The sequence below is a fragment of the Pholcus phalangioides genome, unplaced genomic scaffold (assembly GCF_987345545.1).
Source record: "Pholcus phalangioides strain wild (caught in Gottingen) unplaced genomic scaffold, Ppha-v1.0 ptg000015l_1, whole genome shotgun sequence".
Lineage (NCBI taxonomy): Eukaryota > Metazoa > Arthropoda > Arachnida > Araneae > Pholcidae > Pholcus > Pholcus phalangioides.
Window position 1 is genome coordinate 34766967 of NW_028301608.1, and position 5349 is coordinate 34772315.

Sequence of the window (5349 nt, forward strand, 5' to 3'; positions counted from 1 at the left end):
AATAATTGGTATGTACGGCCTTTGTAACAGCTTAGACTTCTCACAAAAGTAAACTTACAAAGAGTAATTAAGTTACGTCATTGTAAAATGAATCGATAGAAAGCTGCGATTAAATCGATTAAGTTAATTTTTATTGTGAAGTATGCAAATTTATTAAATGTATACGTAAAACCGAAATTCGCTTCGCAATCGACACATCTTTCTACAGCAGCTGACTTTTATGCAGTTTTTATTGCTTTCTTACAGCTGCGTCGGCCACTGTGAATTATTTCTAAATTTATAGTGAAAGGAAATAATGGATTCATCTCCAGGGCTCGAAAAAATATGCCATATTAGAGATATCTTTGGGATGATGGTTGCTTGTGAGATCAGGGGCGTAGTCAGAAATTTCTTCCGGAGTGGGACCAAGTAATTGAACAAGAGATTCAGCCATGTTATTTATTACTGGTTCTCCCTTCCGCTACGGCGTTGTTTGAGACCCATCATTCTCGAGAATGATGGGTCATAACTAAGATTTTTGCCGCCCCCACAACTTCAATAATTTTAGAACGCATTCGATAATTTTATTACGATGTTCTTTGTTCTACCTAAAATTGCCGCTTGAGGCAGTTGCATCCCCCTCCCCAGTTACGACCCTGTCGAGGTGAACGGAGGATGTCTTCATTAAAACTTTAAAAAGCAAAAGGCTGATCTTTGAAAATGGCAATAAATAAGTTATAGGTCCCGGTGTAATTATAGCCCCCGTGCGAAGAAAATGACCGTGGTTCGACAAAAATGTTGAAAGAAAGAAAAGCATTTCAAATCAACTAAATTTGATTTTTATGGAAAAATAATTAAAAAAAAAAATTGTATCTTAGATTTCCGCCCCTCTATTTCCATCCCCCCCCCAGCGCCTGTTTTGCATGGACAAATAAGGCACCGTACGCAGGGTCCCAAGTAGTCACCTGACGTCAAATATGACGTGAAAATTTGGTCATTTTCTCTGAATGACGTCAGTCAAAAAAAAAATCACGTCATTTCAGTCATTTAATGATCACGAACAGTAAAGGTCAGGAAATAGCGTGATTCTTGATGACCTTAATGAAATATCAGGTCATTTCATGACCTTATTAGCCATGAAGGTCATTAAATGACGTGATTTTTTATGGCGTAAATGATTTTGCGTCATAAAAATCACGAATTTCTTTCCATCTGAAAATTCTGTTCCGGATGAAAATATAAAAATTACCAAAATGTTTGTCAATGAACCTTCAGAGGGTGTTTCAAAATTACCCTAGGCATATTCGTTATTGGTTGTCACAAGATAAATGAAGTACTTTTAATTGCGATTTTGTTTTGAATGGAAATGCAGAATTTTTCAATGAGTAATTGTTCATATAAATTTACCAACACGTTATATAAATTATAATTGCATCCATATCATGTTTTTTACGGAAGATCAGAGGATCTGTGAAGCTGTCAACAATTGAAAAAGATGCAACGAATTCTTTGCGTGTACATTGAACTAAAAAAATGAATTTTTTTTTAATTTTTTTTTTTCGATAATTATAAATAACGCAAATAATTATATTATACAATATAATTACACTGCTCAAAACAATTAGGGGAGCACATTTAACAAAATTACGCAAAGATGTATACCGATAAGTAACATAAAATGAATCATCCATAATTTAAAGCCTAGCAGGAAACGGAAGAAGAAAACTTCATATGCAAATCAAAGTTCATGACGTCAAAAACCAGAAAAAGGAGATAAGGGCAGAAATCGGGATGCTGCAGAAACGTCTGTTTTACTGCAGTAACTGTGAAATTCGATTGTGCAGTATTTTTTTTTAAAGACAAGGTGACTTGAGGATGTCTCAACAACGTGATTTACCGGAATCCATGGCATGGCGTGTTATAGGCAGACTGGAATCCGGGCAAACACAACGTAGTGTCGCGGACGCTGTTGGAGTCGCCAGAAGTGTTGTTGGAAGGCTGTGGAATCGATTCCAAGAAACAGGAAATGTTAGACGTCGACCAGGGCAAGGTCGGCCACGCGCCACTACAGCAACTGATGACCGGTATGTACGGTTAACAGCCCGTCGAAACAGAACAGAGAATGCTATGCAGCTGCAAAGACGGTTGCTCTTGGCAACATGATGAAGGGTGTCCAGCCAAACAGTACGTAATCGGCTTCATGAGGGAGGGCTCTATGCACGTAGGCCAATGGTCTGCATTCCGTTGACCCCACGCCACCGTGCGGCCTGAAGAAGATGGGCTGCTGAACATCGAGATTGGGAGCAACATGATTGGAGCCAAGTGCTGTTTACAGACGAGCCCCGATTCAGTCTGGAGTGTGACACCCGACGTGTTCTGGTATGGAAGGACAGGGGCACTCGAAATAACCCTGCATTCGTTCGTGAAAGGTCACAATACAGACGAGCTGGTTGGATGGTATGGGGTGGAATCAGCATAGGCGGACGTACGGACCTGCATATCATTCGGAATGGCACTTTGACGGCCCGAAGGTATGCAACCGAGATACTGCGACCTCATGTCATCCCTTATGCTGGAGCCATTGGAGATTCCTTTGTTTTCCAGGATGATAATGCCCGACCGCATAGAGCTCGTCTGGTGGAGAACATGCTTGAAGCTGAAACAATACAGCGTATGGAATGGCCAGCGTGCTCTCCTGACCTGAATCCAATCGAGCATGTTTGGGACATGCTCGGACGACGCATTGCTGCGCGACCAAGGCCTACTGTCCGAGACTTGCAGATTGCACTTCTTGAGGAGTGGAACAGTATTCCCCAAAGTCTATCGATAACATCATCGCATCCATGGCAAACAGGTGTGCAGCAGTCTTAGCTGTTCGAGGAGACCACACGCCCTATTAAAACTCATGCATCATGTCTAAACAGTACTTTTTCTTATCGTTTACATGTAACCAAATTGTTGCCCTAAATCATCTTTTCATGTTTTTCCATATTTTCAAAGAATTAAAGCTTAATTCCAAATTTTTTTACGTCTTTTTTCTGTATTGCGCATTGATACGCGTGTACTATCCATTGTATGCCAATACATGGCTGCCTCGCACGGTTTTCTTCACTTTTTTGCTTGCTCCCCTAATTGTTTTGAGCAGTGTATTTGCGTATAATTATATAATAATAATTATACGATTTTTCAAGTATAAAAATTAAAGAAAACGAAAAAATAACTGCCATCGGCTAAACCCAGCAAGAAATTAAACGGTAATTGTAATATAACTAATCAATACTTTTAAAGTCTTCATTAAATAACACCCTATGGTTACCGCTATGATAGCGCGATCGGTAGAGGCATGGCGTGAGATGCGTAGGGACAATCCTCGAATAAACTGGGTTCAAATCCGACCTTCGCCAGAAAGTCATGTTTTTTTTCCTCCCGCCTCTTGAAATAGCGCCATCTACGTTCTGGAAGTTGAACTATTTGCAAATGGTCATTTTTTGACGTTATTTTTGACGTTTCCAAAATGGACATAATGACCATTTTATCACGTCATGTTTGAGACATTTTATGACTTCCAAAAAACGTTTTTATTGACGTCAGGTGACAACTTGGGGTCCAGTTCCGTTTTAACGCATTGGACTACCTGGGCCTCAAGAGAAGACAGGCCTCACAAAAATAAGATATAGTAAGAAATTTTCGAGGAGTACGCATGTAAACTTGCCCAGTAGAGGGCCTCAGAAAAATGACTCGACGCGGGGCCCATGATGCTATTGAGACGGTCCTACCAGGGCCAACAAATTTTCAGGGTCCCGAAATCGGTTGCTTTTTTTATTATAGGTACGGGCCCCTCCCCCATTCCTTTGCTGATTCAAAGAACACTAAAACAGCATATATACATAATGAAGGGCCTGAAAAATTTATACTTGCCCAGAGTCCGAACTTTTAAGGAGCAGGTCTTACTTTCTCGGGTTGCTCTGGTGCTGAAGTGAGAAGCAAGCACTGGAATACGCAAGAGGGAAAGTTTTTGGGGTACCCCCTCCCCCAGCTGAGATTTTAATGAGTTTTTGCAGTAAAAAAACTGAAAAAAAAAGATCCCCTCCCTGAAAATAACGTGTGCACCTGTGGCAACAAAATATTTATGGGCCTAAGGAGTTACGAGTTGAGTGCCGTCTTAACGTATGGGCAATGAGCGGAGATATGGGGAGTGCATCGCCCCCCCCCCCTACCGCAGCGTCTAAGGTTGAGGAATCGACTGATCTAATGTTATTCGCATATATGAATTGGCATCAATCACGCATCCCCGACAAACCAGTCACGGCCCAGGCTCTGTCCCTCCAGGGATATAAGCCTTTTACCCTTGCGGGTTGGGTCGCGCTGGGGAGTAATCACTGATCCCCAGCAATCATCATTGTACCCCAGACTTTCAAGTCTATTTCCGCTTATGACATGGGCCCACCTGGGCACGACCTGGTGACCACAAGTGCAGGGGGGCTCGATGATAGTGAGATCTCGTAAAGATGTTCGAGACCTATGCATGCAAATTTGTTACAAACCCCTTCTGATCTGGTATGCGGGACTCAGAAATATTAATTTTCCCGTGGCCCACATGATGTGCTCTCAAAAAGACCCTGTTTAGACGAACTATGGTGGCTGTGCAATTAGATCAGGCCACTCCATCATCAATATTGGGAGGGGGGGTGTTGCTGCATATTGTTAGAGCTCCTATAAACAACGAGCTCTAGATAATATAGATCCCCCCCTCCTTATTTCTTCACTTGCAGCCTGCACGTGTCTGTGTACTTCTCTACCTAGTGTTTTGATCCGTCGTTAGATGTCGATGCGATATCTTGATCATCATGTTGACGAAAATCTGTTTTTCTATCAACAGGTGGCGGAATGCGCATGAGCTTTTGATATCGATACACAATTGAAATAACGGTGATGAATAATGATCGATTGGTATTGATAATAGTTTTGGTTTCCTTCAGAAAATCGTTTCTTGTCGACAAAAAGAAAACGAAAAATGCTATTCGAAACGATGCATACCGTCAGCTTAACATGTAAAATACTGATACGATCTTCTTTCCCCCCCCCCCAGATTAATAAACTGATACAAATGCGAAAAAAATAATAATTTATAAAAGAAACACAACAACATATATCTATCCACTTTAACTGACTGCATCAAAAAACGGATAGAAAAAAGGATTAATATTCTTTTTTCCTTCGTAAATTCAGTTGCTAAAATTCTACAAGTGGCCACATTATTGTGCAGCAGCTGCTGCCTTAACAAAGAGCGCATGTCTCTAGCATTTTCAGAAAACAAAAAAAAAGGGATCTCTGGATCGATTTTCCCTTTTTAAGGAATTTCAGTGTAGG